This window comes from Pseudoliparis swirei, chromosome 12, assembly GCF_029220125.1.
Source record: "Pseudoliparis swirei isolate HS2019 ecotype Mariana Trench chromosome 12, NWPU_hadal_v1, whole genome shotgun sequence".
Lineage (NCBI taxonomy): Eukaryota > Metazoa > Chordata > Actinopteri > Perciformes > Liparidae > Pseudoliparis > Pseudoliparis swirei.
Genome location: NC_079399.1, coordinates 7,804,598 through 7,818,670, shown reverse-complemented (window position 1 = coordinate 7,818,670; position 14,073 = coordinate 7,804,598). Strand labels below are relative to the sequence as shown.

The 14,073-nt window shown below is 39.7% G+C and overlaps 1 non-coding gene across 1 annotated transcript; it reads right to left on the bottom strand.

The window, feature by feature from the left end:
- Positions 1-13,990: 13,990 nt before the first annotated feature.
- On the bottom strand, positions 13,991-14,073 carry trnal-cag (transfer RNA leucine (anticodon CAG)). The gene has a single exon. It is a non-coding gene; the product is annotated as a tRNA-Leu (tRNA).

Sequence of the window (14,073 nt, the reverse complement as noted above, 5' to 3'; positions counted from 1 at the left end):
CTGTCACGGGACACAACATGTAACTATCTAATCATTCATGGAACAATGTAATTCTCAGGCAGGTTACTGATGCCACAATGGTGCTAAAACGCTCGCTCGCGATGAGCATTCGCATGCTAAACGGCGCTATCCTTAATTAACTACTTCTCCTTAACTACTACACACTCAATAACTATCAAAATATAGCACCGCCAAAGCGACCGAACATAACATTAATATATATATATATGGCACTTGTTTCGTCTCTACACAACAGCATGTCATTTCTGTCTCTACGTGTCGCGTTAACATTTCTCGGCTCTCCTGCCGCAGAGTGCGCGCATCGGGACGAAGAAAAAAATGTCACTTGCATATTGTTTTGCTACTACTACGTTTCACTTCGTAATATATTAAACTTTAGACTAACAGTGGCATCTCCTCAGAGTAGAGTATCATAGTGGGGGTATAACAGTAGGCCTATGATCATGGTAAAAAAAAAATTGTTTTTTTATTCTTATTATTTTAAAAAGGCGGGTACATTATACATATGATGGCATATGAGTGTAAGTGTGAGGTGGGAGGTCCTTTGTGATTTACTGAGTGTTCATTGGTTGTTTTTTCGCAAAATGTTGACAGACAAACGGATTGACCAATCACGGTGAAGGTTTCGTGTGACGAGTTCTCTCCGCGTCACCCGACACGTCGTTCCTCTGTGGATCAGAGGGGGAGACGGGAGGAAGGAGGAGCAGGAGGAAACTCGACTGATTCATCCACGAGTTTAAACTGATTTCTGCTCCTCATTTTCGCGGAGAAATAATTGTTTTAAAAACGGAAACAGTGTTAAACCGTACTGCCACGGTTTGACACTCAGGGGAGTGTAAAAACTTCAACGAACACCGGAAGTAAACAAAGTTGCGTTAATTGCGTTAAAATATTTTAGTGCGTTAACGTTATATCGCTGTCAGCGTTAACGCTGACAGCCCTAATAATTACACACATATATGGGTTAGGGTTAGGTTAGGAAAAAGCGGGGTTCTCCGAGGAGAACCAAGGGAGGCACTGGCACTAGGGGGCAACGTGTGACTGGACTGATTCAGCTGACATGCTGCTTGCTGCTCTTTCTTCAGTTTGCTCTTCATCATGTTCTTCATCAGGGCTCTCGGAGCTTTCTTCAGCTGGAACATGAGCATAACATTTGGACCTATTTGATCTCACATAAATATTTGATGGAACTGACTGAACAGACATTGAGCTCACTGCTCTCCCTTCACTTTCCCCTTCAACAACTCTTTCCTCAAGACTATCAACACCGTCTTCCATGGGAACTTCAGAAACTTTTGATCTTCTCGATTTTGCAGACACATTTGACTTCGCTGATTTGACTGTTTTTACTGATCTGACTGATATATTGCTTGGAGCTCTCTCTGTATGTTCCTCGTGATCAGATAACTGTTCCTCAGCTTGACCATTCAGTCCTTTTGACTTTGTTGATTTTGCAGAAATACTTGACTTTGCAGTTTTTCTGGACACGGCACTCCGTGCTCTTTCTGGAGCTTCCTCTTCATCGTCACTTTCATCAGGAGTGGTGTAGGTTTTGACAGAACGAATCTCAAAAGCTTGGATTTTGTAGATTTTGTAGAAATGTGTGACTTTGCTGATTTAGCTGACAAAGCACTTGGTGCTCTCTTTGCAGACTTTATAGATATTTCTGATTCAGCTGACATTCTGCTTGCTGCTCTTTCTTCAGTTTGCTCTTCATCATGTTCTTCGTCAGGGCTCTCGGAGCTTTCTTCAGCTGGAACATGAGCAGAACATTTGGACCTATTTGATCTCACAGACATATTTGATTGAACAGACTGTGCTGACATTGAGCTCAGTGCTCTTCCTTCACTCTCCCCTTCAACAACTCTTTCCTCAGGACTGTCAACACCGTCTTCCACGGGAACTTCAGAAACTTTTGATCTTCTAGATTTTGTTGAAACGTTTGACTTTGCTGACTTTGCTGATCTGACTGATACATTGCTCGGAGCTCTCTCTGCAGGTTCCTCATGATCAGATAACTCTTCCTCGCGTGGACCATTCAGTCCTTTTGACTCTTCCTCCTCCTCCTTCTCAGCTTTATTTAACCTTGCTGATTTTCCTGACACAGCACTTGATGCTCTCTCTTGAATATCTTCCGTTTCATTTTCTTCATCTTGAAGCTTAGATGCTTTTGAATTTGTTGATCTTGAAGACATTTTTGATTTAGTTGACGTGACACTAGGCGCTCTCTCTTGATCTTCTCCTGCCTCTTCAGCTCCCTCCTCTTCCTCTTTAGCCTTTGTTGACCTCCTTTGCTCAGTTACCGCCTCATCTTCCATTTTAGAGGATTTTACAGAACTTCTGCTTGACGGTCTTTTTTGGGTTTCTTGGTCATCTGGTGCTGGCATTTCTTCAGCTGTTACTTCTAATACATTGGATTTTGTAAAGGTATTTGAATAAACGGACATGGCACTTTTGGATCTTTTCTCCTCTACGTCTTCAGACTCTGTATCCTGCATTTCTTCAGATTCATTTGATCTGCGAGAGGTATTTGATTTGACAGACATGGCACTTGGTTGATCTCTTTGTATCCCACCTTCCTCATCCCATTGGGCATCGATTTGTCGTGTTGAGTCATCTTCAAGACCTTTAGACACTCCGCAATTACAAGTGTGACATCTTGTGGATTTTCTTGACTTCCTTGACTGTCCTGAAGCATGAGATCTTCTATCCGTAGGGCTCAGTGAAGAATGTTGCATTGATGATGCTGTATCTAACCCTAACCCTCCAGTGGTTTCTTCCCTTTCAGGTGTACTATTCTGAGAAGATGCTCTTGAAGCACTATGTGGGACATGCTCCTCATCGTCAGTTAAAACTTCAGAGGAAGCACAAGAAGATTTGGTTTGTTCTGATGTTTGAGCAGTTTTGACATTTACCTGATCATTTGGGGAACTGTCAACACACACCTCACAGTGGTCTGGTGTGGAGGGTGGCATCTTGCACTTTGGTGAGCAAGTTCTACTCCGGATGGTGCAGTACTTTACAATTTTCGCTGCCTCAACCGTCTCCTCCACACAAGTTTCTCTCTGCACTGCTTGTTCTATATGCTCTTCGCTAGTTTGCCTTTCAACCACTGTCTTTCTAGAGACCATTGTATGAGAGGATGCACTTGAGCTGGAAGTTCGAATGCAGCGAGTTGCCCCTTGTGTTCTTGGGGCATTTTTCCAGATGTCGTAATCCTGGCAGTGATTGCAACAGTGAGGACAGTGAGGCTCCACTGTATGTCTTTGATAGCGCCTTGGGATGTAAGCCTGATCTTGCTCACCAGCAGAGATGTTTTCAGATTCTGAAAAGCTCTTATCACTGACCTGTGCAAAACATGGGTTACCGTTTCTTTGTGGGAATTCACCTGTCCCACCTGTACTCTTTTTTACTTCTGTCGACCAATGTATTGTTTCGTCATTTTGAAGCCGGAAGCGCACTTTCATCTCCATAGACAAACTGCCATCTTTATTGAGCCAACCCCGTTTCTCTATATCATCATCTCTCATTTCATCACCATTGTGCAGGCAAGGGTCCACCTTTTCCGGAGAGTCGGTTCCATCTGGTAACGACTTGTTAGCTGGCACAGACTGCCTGGTTGACCGGTCCGTTTCCAGTTGTTGATTGGTGCTACTTTTCTTTGTTGGAAATCCTTGGTTTACAAACAAGACACATAAAAGACAACAACATAAATGACGTAGCTCATTGCGTTTAAAACAATTGTACTGTATATTGCAGTTCCTTCACCAATGACACAATGCTTAGAGTGAATTTAGTAATTATTTAAAAAACAAAATTCAGAACTGAAGTCTGTGAAAATTAACTATTTCTCCTACCGCCTTGTTCGTCTTGGCAGCCGCTGGCGCATGACCTCACGCTCGAAGGTTTGTCATCAGATGTTTTCTGACAATTGTCCACAATGGACTGGTGAGAAGGTTCACGGCCCACACAGACAAGCACACTGGGGCACTGCAGGAGACTCTGAACATTGTCAATCTAAAACAGAAGAAGAGGAAGTATAAGTTGAGAGTCAAACTGTTTACTGAATACAGTTTTAGTGTTAAAAAAATTATTATAATAGAGAGAGAGAGATTACAAGCATGTCAAGAGTGCATAGTTTTACAACTTTAGCACCTATTGTACCTGTAAAAAAGCCTACTGCAATAACAAGGACCACATGTTTACTGTTGCCTTGTGTTTCTTATATAATCTATAATATGGCATTGGGTGGATCATTTATAACGCTTCAACTTCCTGCAAATTTATGAGACTGTAGTCATTGTTTTTTTTGTTTCACATCAAAAGTGTCCAGTAACCATGTTTTAAACATCAATGTGTTTGACTGATGTTACTTGATTTTAGTGAATGCATGTTCTTTTACTCAAATTATAGGACGATAGCAAAAATATAAATATCTATAGGGAAACATTTTATGAATGCAACATCATTACTTTGATTTACTTTGCTTTAGGAGACGCCCTCCACCTAAAATGTACAATGCAACAGTCTCTCTTTATGCCCGCTGGTATTGCAAGGTGATTGACAAAAGTGAATGGCTAATGTTGTGAATGCTCATCATCTTCATCATGACTGTGGGGCGAATTAAAATATGAGTCACTTGTCTCACAGGTGATTAGCCTCTATGGCCGAATGATAATCTTGAGGGTGAGTGTGTATTGATCTGCTTTCCCGAGCATCTCCATGCAAAAGTATAGCTACTGGATTTTGTTTCCATATTTATGAACACATATTGTCCCTTAAGATTCCACCTCTTGTGTTGTTAATTGTCACTCACAAATTACTAATGAAACACTTTCAAGCCACTCTGTTTTTCACCGAGGTTAAAAAGGTACAACTTCCCTATCGTATTCTCCATCTTAAAATAACAATGAAACACAGATAATACTATATTAAATTAATATATATTATATTATATGTACTGTATACATATACATACATATATATATTTATATATATATATATATTATGTATACTTTCTATTGCCTATTTGTATCTATTGTGTGGTGAAGTAGCAAATAGATTGTATAAAATACTGCATTCCTATTTATTTTTGTTACTTATGTAAGTGTGCTTTTGCGTTTTCATGATAAATAATATTGAATAACATTGCTTCTGTTCACTACTGACAGCAAGGTAATTTAGAGAAACAGACTAATATTTTGAGAGTTGTGTTGATTTTATTTTGCTAGTAAGCAGTGCATTTTTGAATTTGAATCCGATGTTGGTGACGGCAGATGAATGGCTTCATCCGTGGTCACACAAAGCCCAGGTGAAGATAATTAATTGCCACTGTGGAAGACACATTTCTGAGACACCTCTGGTATTAAAGTAGGGGAGTGGAGTTTCAACGTTGACCTGTTTTTCCTCCCTCTCTCAAAAATAGCTCTGATGTGACCAAGATTAATGAGGTTCAGAGAAATACCCACAATCTGATGAATGTATGTGTGAGGGAATATCCTCCTTTTATTCTCTCATGCACAAATATTTATCCCACTAGACTTAGATTATAACAAACTACTAAATCCAAAGCAACTTTAACTGATATTGTACTGTTGAGTAAATGTCAACCAAATGCACATTATATCGTTACAGCGGTATTCCTCCTAGATTAAATTATACTGATAAAAGAAACTGAACAATATGCCATTATCCATAAACTGATATTAGTCAAAGGCAGGATTCACCCTGGACAGGCCGCCAGACTGTCTCAGTGCTGACTCACAAAGACAGACAACCATTCACACTCACATACACACCGCAATTTAGAGACATCAATTAACCTAGGATGCATTCTTTGGCCTGTGGGAGGATTTACCCATGAGAACTTTCCGATTTTATAGAATATATATTTTTGCAATATGGAATAGATGTCAAAAGATTGTCAGAGAAGGCAAATAGACCCAGGTTCCTCATTATTTATTGCTTGGCAAAAGACAGTAGTCTCTTCATTTGACCGAATATGAAATATGTCTAATAGTTTTATATGATGTGAATGTGGTAAAAACACTCAAATAAAACAGAATATCCTGTTGATTTGGATGGTAAAATCCGTTGTTGGGAGAGCAATAGTTTCCAAAGCTCTCAGCTGGGATTAAGTAGGGAATCAGTCCTGTCACTAGACCTTTTCACTTTTATAGCTTAAATATTTTTTTGCAATATGGAATAAACAAACATATTTCCTGTAGAAAGCCCAAATAGATCCTAAATAAAACTTTATTGCCCAAGCATTTCTGATTTATTTACTTGGAATACAATATATTGTAAACATCCTTTTCACAACCTTTGAAGTCGAATATGAAATATGTCTCCAGTGCATAGTTTTGACATGATGTGCATGAGCTCAGAAACCTCCAAAAAAGCCCAGTATATTAAAATGCAGTTAAAAGATCTGTTTTTTTTATTTTTTATTTTGCTATTAAGCACCACCGTCTTATTTATGATGAGGAATAGTTTCCAAAGCTCTCAGCTGGGATTGAGTAGGGAATCAGTCCTGTCACTAGAGGCCTCTCTTTCACTCTTTAATCTCAGCCTTAAATAACAGCAGAGGTAGCAGCTCAAGTTTAAGTGGGCCACCATCCTGTTGGGTCCTTTCGGTCAATTTGACCCCATTCAATGTTTAATGTCGGTGTTCCTAGGGTCTAGTTGACCCGCCCTTTAAAATTTGGAGATGAAAAAATATAAGAAATATCAAAAACATTTTATATATCTAAATAGCTATTTAGGTAGTCAACAAACAGGAACATAAAGTACCTCAACAACCACTTAAAATGGAAACAATATTAATTCTAATATCGCCATTTTCTGGAGGTTTTAATTGCTGCTCAAATTGACCCATCGATACAACATATGTTAGTAAATGTAAAGGTAACAGGAGGGTTAAACAAACATATTTCCTGTAGTAATTATTTAGAGCCAAACCCAACGAATTGTTTATCCTAAACAGAAACTTCTTATTGGAAAAAGCAGTTTCCTGATCACATATTTTGCATGCAAATTACAATATCTAATACAAATCCATATTTTAAATGTCGGATATGTATTCATACAAATTACCAAACTGAACATCCAGATCACAACCATTTTATTCCATGATAATATACCTGTATCTAATTACACAGGCCATTCCTGACCTAGGTTCTGAAATAACTCAGAAAACTCCTTAATGAAAAACCCAACATATGTTGTTACTTTGTAGATAGACAATACATTCCTGGAATGATAGCAATGCTGTTCTTTAAAACCACCGTCTTATTATATCTATGATGATGGATGAGGCCTAAATTGCCACAGGTAGTGGGCCTGGTCAATGTGATGCATCTCTGAGAACATACTGGTGGTGATTGTTGTTGTGTGACAAAGGTGTTGAGCACTGTGTTCTTGAAATAAAGCTTATGTCTACACTGAGAGCAGAGGTAGCATTCCTCAAGAGGCTCATGGTGGGCCACCATGCCATGGTGGTGGGTCCTGGGGAGTCGCCACTGGAGAGAAGACTTGTGTGAGCCTTCACTTCCTATAGCATTGAAACACTCGAAGTTGCGTTTGTGGGAGGACATTTGAGGGGGGTAATCTCCCTGCTCCGGCTGAAGGGTGGTCTCAGGGGAGCAGAAGACGAGGGCAGGTTGTCAGGGGGTAGTCATGTTTCTCCTGCGCAGGGGAAGGTGTTGCACCACACATCTGTGTGGCTCCCACTCATCCCAGGCTGAAAGATAAATGTAACACAGAAGGAAAAACTGATTGAAGGGCAATTCATATGACCTTTGAACTTTGCTCGTGAACTTGCACACCCAATTTAGCTTTCCCTGATTACCCAAGCCACTCAGTACTTAAGTCTAAATTAGTACTCAAGCATGTTTGACGGCTGACATGAGGCTCATCTAAAAAAAAAAGGAGAACCCCTTAAGGCTGTAGGTGTAATATGCATAATATTGTTTTACGTTTATTAAGTCGAAGGCAACTTGATTTACTTCTTTAAAAAGTAAATGTATACACATTACACTTGTGGACACTTATTTTGTTGGCACAAGGTCACAGACTAACATGCTTTTATACACTTAATTTACTTTTCATACTTAGTATATATATATAATTTGTATGTCCAATATGTTATTATATTTGACACAAAGCAGTCAAATATATCAAGACTAAGTATAGATTCATTCACAGATGAGCAGCTGTTACAATCATGTTAACCCTCTGGAGTCTGGGCTCATTTTTTCGATTTTACAAAAAAAATGTAATTCACCTTTTAAAGGCTTTTGCATATGACACATACCCACGTGTTATACATCAACAATCTCAGCTCTCTATATAATGAGGCACAATTGTCCTCAGGCACAAGTGGAAAGAGAAAATATGTCCCTAAAGCTGAGAATTGAAGTTCGATTTTTATAGATTCTTCATATCTCTTGTGAAAACACACCTTTACTCACGTGGACGAACCGTTTTGGTGTTTGAAATTGGTTTACCAAAGGTCCTAGGTTCCTAAAAGCAGTGAATTATCTAAATACAATGCTAGATACATGGAAATAAAGGTCTAAAACCAAATTTTGTTTTATCGTTTTTTGAGTAGAAATGATGTGGTCCGTCACACCATTCACCAGAATGATAAAAATGGGACTGAGAAATAAGGGTAAAGTAAAAAAAGTATATTTTAAAAACGTAAACAGTGAAAAACGTGGTGCTGCGGGCGTCGACTTCAGAGAGTTAAATGTTCCATGCTGTATGTACAGACTGCTGAGAAGATCAAAGAGTAAATGAAGACAGGGATAATGAGCATACAGCCACAAATAAATCCTCTCAGTGACTTTAAAAAACAAGCTTAAGTCCCTGCTCCCAGGGAAAGTGAACATTACCTCGGTGATTGTCACTGTCAACAAAGGAAATTTATCCTCAGCCAGCTTTTCCTGCAATCAATAACACAAGGATTACCTATGAAAAGCGGCAATATCTGCACTAAGCACAATGCATTTTTTACTGTGACAATACTATAGGAGGTATAGATAATTCATTGTCACTTGATGGAAAGGCATGCAAGCCATCTATGAAATGCAAATACAGATGAGTCCAATTTGGTGGCTATAAAATGGGCTAAGCTTGACTGACATATAAAGAACAGGTTTGACTGTGGTTGTTTTCTTTGTATTAGCAATGGTGTGTAAAGCAGCAAGTGTTTACTCTCGTTGAACATGTTGGCAGAGAATAGAGGAGTAATTGATTGCTGTGAATACGTGTTGCCAACCTCAGCCTTTAAGTCTTCAGGGTGTCCATTTATAGCCCGCAGGCTATAAATGGACTAATGTTATAATATCAATCATATCATCTGTGTCCGACCATACCGAAGCCCTGCATAGCCAGCTATTCTTTTATTTCTGACATTGGATGCTGACGTTCATGTGTTTCATGAACTCAGCAAGAAGCCAAAGCATAATGTCACATTTGAAATAAATAAAAAAAATGCATGGCTAATAATTTTCTGCTGGATGCCAACATTACAGGTGCCACAGTGTGGTTTGTGATAATAATAGAAAAAAGTTACAGGGACATTTTATATTTGTGTGTCAAGATAACTAACCGTACTGTAAGGCAGTACTGTCTACTACAGATTGTATAATGTGGTTAGTAAAATAACTCTGCTACTCAGCGGATTACAGATGTAAACTTATATTTTATTTATTATTTATTCACCATAACCAGGAGACGTATGTGCCCTTGGATCCCTAGAATAATGCAATGTATCCCTAAGCTGTCGTGTTTTGCCAACAGAGGCAACTAAAATAAGTTCAAAGGAAAAAAATAAGTACATCCTGCCTGAGTTCATCCAGTTTAACATGGATTATTGCATCCTTACTTAGTTCTTAATTATAACTTCATTTGATCGTTTGCATGAGCAGAGTTCCAGTGTCCTTCTTTCAGTTATTAGTGCCTATTTATTTTGCCATGCGAATCACATTTAATGTACACAAGATATTGTAGTCCAGCCAAGAGAGTATAGACTACATATGTATACTCACATCATCCAGAACCATCAATGAACCAAAGTGGAAATAAATAGTCCCAAAGCCACATCATGTACGCTACTAACTCCCAAAGAAACTTCAGAGGTATTGCGAGCAGAGAAGCAAGAAACCAGTTCGAAAGCCTCCCTCCAGAAGCGGGCCTAGCAGCTAATCACGTCCATGGGAAGCTAAGGATAGAACGAGAAGCCTCGCTAATCACTCTGAGATTGGACTGAAATCTGCTGAGGCTTTGGACTCATGACTTCGACTTCCCCGTTGCATTAAGGGAATTAAACACACGTTTAGAAAGCAGTCGGAGGCTCAGTGACAATCTATGACAAGGCACAATGGGGCTTCTTTTATCGGCCACCTTTAGTCCCTTCACTCATCATTATATGGCTGCAGTTTCTGCTGGGTTTTTGTCTCCAACACCACATATTGATTATAATACTATATTGTAGCAGAGTAACAGAAATTAAAGTAAATTGTAAAACATTGTATATATCAAGTGGCTTTGGAACAGTGAACATTATTTCTTAATACAATAAATTGTGTTAAGTTTGAATTAAAATATCTTGAGGACAAGACCACCCCAAGATTTCCAGTGGCCTCTTCTTGCCACCCCAAAATATATTGGGGGCCTTACTTCATGTTTTCTTTTCAATACGTCTGTTTTTCTTTTAAATCCCTGTCAACTATCAGTTTATTCTGTAAAACTACAGTCTTTCTTTTATAATTAGCACCATATTGTGAAGGCACGATTTGTTTACCGACTGCCGTGAGTTAACCAACTGCCGGCTTCAGTCTCTGTTCCTTCAGAGCGGCCCTCGGCCCGCACGCGTTGGGCACATAGCCTGTTATCTGGACTTGGCCAAGACGATGAGGTCGTTGAGATGAGAGAAAACCCTCGTGTCACAGTGTGCAATGGCTGAAGCATCATGTCCACAAGAAGATGCGTGTGGCAAGGGATTAGGCAACAATATCAATAATAGCCTTATGTAAGTAAGTAAGTAAAGTTTATTTATATTGCACTTATCACAGACAAAGTGTCACGAAGGGCAGTACAGTAGTCAATTAAAACAATTACGCAATAAGAGGGACCAAAACATTTCAACAGTTAAAAGAGCAAAGTAAAAGATGGTGCAATAAAATACATAAACAGAGATAAAGATTAAAAAAGCAGGCCATAGAATATTTAAATTAACTAAATGCCAGCGCTTTGGGGTCCCCGTGTTTAGGTAGCCACGTCCTGATTGGCCAGATACTGTTAATCAAATTGTCAGTGGATGAATGTGTGCTTGTGATTGGAAGAGTTTTACAAATAGAGTCCAGTAGAGGGCGGAGCCTGTGTGAGTTAGAATACGTTTTCCAGTGATATTAACCCCTAAAATGTCCATTGCCTATCAACTGTTTTCCTAATTGCTGTGTCATGCCGTGTAATACACCAATGCAGATACAAGTTGACATAAAACAGACAGAAAACACAAGAGTTGTCTCCTTGCTCAGCATTTTACCTATTTATTTATTTTCCATGGCACTGTGTTGCTAATGAGCGAGGGACCTGGCTAATCGGCCTACATCCTCACAGCTGCCAGTTTGGCAAAGTCTCTTCATACCGTGTTTTGTCAAGTGCACACAGGGCCCAAAGCATGTCATCCTCGATGTTTCACCTGCATTTGTAAGCAGTAACCAGGCTAGACTTTCCCCATCTAAATATCACTCGGGGGGTCAGCTCACTTCTTACAAGAACAAAAGAACTGCCACAGAAAACATGAAGGGTTACCCTAATCAGAGGCTCACAGAAGGCATGCTGGTCCCTCCCTATGATGCCGGGAGTTTCAAGAAGTTCTTCATCACAGGAGCGCCCACTCCCACAAAGCCGACAAACTCACGCACAGTGGGGCACGCCCCCAAGCGGCCATCTGTCATCAGTCTTAAGGAGCTTAATGTGTCATGGTGGGCTGGAGTTGACTCGAAGAGGGCAGATTAATTTTGTCATGACTCATGGGAAGAACAGCAGGAAGACCCCTCTGCCGAGTCATGTAAGTAAATGCCGAGATCGTGGTTATTGTTCCCTGTGGGCTTGTCTGCGTGAGAAGGGCACCTCCTCTTCACTCCCTCGAGTCAAGTGACGGAGGTCACCATCAGTTTGAGTCCGCTGAATGAAGGGAAGATATATTTTTTCATCAAATGTTTGAATTTTAAAAATAATTTTCTGATACAAGGGCTTCCAAGTCTTCTGGGATCAATCAATCAATCAAACCACTCAATCCAACACCTGCTCGTCAGAGCTTGATAGTGCCACAAAGAAAGGATTTCCCAGAACCTTTAGCCTGCATTAAATTGAATTAAATGTGATGAGCAGGCATTTCAGTCCGCTGTCTATTGCCTCACCATGCCAATGCAGTTTGGATCACAGTCACAGCAGGGCAGCCTGAAGCTCATCATCCGTCAAGCTCACACTTGAGCACTGATTCTCTTAGCAGTCCCCCCTCCTGGCTGCAGATCACATATCAGGGCAAATTAGTGGGCAACCTGCTGTGTAGCAGTGCTCAATGTTAGTCACATATACTAAAGCTCTAGCCAGGAAGTCGAAGCCTTAATAAATGGCCCCAGCTAGAGAGGTAAGAGTTAAACCAAGGTTCAAGGTTAGAAATATGATGTGATAACTACTCTCACTTAAAAGGTCACAAATACTAATATTGTTATGTAATCAAAAGAAAGATTGCACCTAAAATGTAATTACAGTTAACCTCATATGATGAGATCCGCATACAAGTCAAAAACATACGTTAATTGTTCTATCGAAAAAAAGAGAAGATAATAATATAAGGAATATATTATCTATGATAACCGTGCAAGAGTTATCGAATGATAATAAGGGTCTAGACAGGATTGACCCCTGTTAGTCGTTACCTCTACTGCCTGTCGCAGAGTAAGGTTGCAGGGAGGTCACAGTGAGGATCACAGGCAGGGAATTTAAATATAACCAAGACGCAGCCTTGACCGCTCATTTAAACACACACACACACACACACACACACACACACACACACACAAACACACACACCTTTACACTATCGTGCAGTAGCAAGGCTAAGCTCTGGACAAATCGTATTATACTTAAAAATAACTTCATGGGGAATAACACTGAAAATGTCTCATTTTCTTTATACATGTGTTGTTGTTTTTTATTATTACTCAGCTGAACATACATGTAAGTTTGAGGTTTAGTAAAAAAGATGTAACACATTTAGACCTGTAAGCATTAGTTGACTAATTGATTAGTCGATCAACACAAAAGTAATGAACAACTTTTTTTATAATTAATTAATTATCATTCCTGCCAAAATTACAGAAAAGGCTTTTTTTAGCCTCTAAAATATAGATATTTCCTGTATTTTTACGTTTGATCATATATCTTTTGGATTTTGGACTGATAAAAAAAGATTTTTAAAGAAGTTATACTTCGACTTTGAGAAACATTTGATTGACTCCACAGTTAATCAATTAATATAATCACCAAATGTATTGGTAATGGAAACAGTCAAATTATTTGCAGCCATAAACACATTTTTGTTTCTTCTGAGGTGGATGTTATACGTCCATATGTGTAATGCCACCACCGTAATACAAAAACAACACTATGTAGAAGACGTCATTTTACAGAAGTCCTAACTTGTTTAGATGGATCAGGTGCGACTAGAAAAAAATCCATGAGTGGGGACTGGGAGCACACACAAAAAAAGTCAGAAGTGGGATTTGCACCCACGCCTCCTGCAGGAGAGACTGCGACCGAAGGAGGTTTAGCTAGATCAGGTGAGGCCAGCAAAAATCCATTGTCAGCGACCAATCGCTGTGCTCGCTCAACAATGATTTGAGCCAATTGCGTGTTGAGAACAGTGTGAGCGAGAAGCACAAAATAAAAACGATGTCAGAAGTGGGATTCGAACCCACGCCTCCAGGGGAGACTGCGACCTGAACGCAGCGCCTTAGACCGCTCGGCCATCCTGAC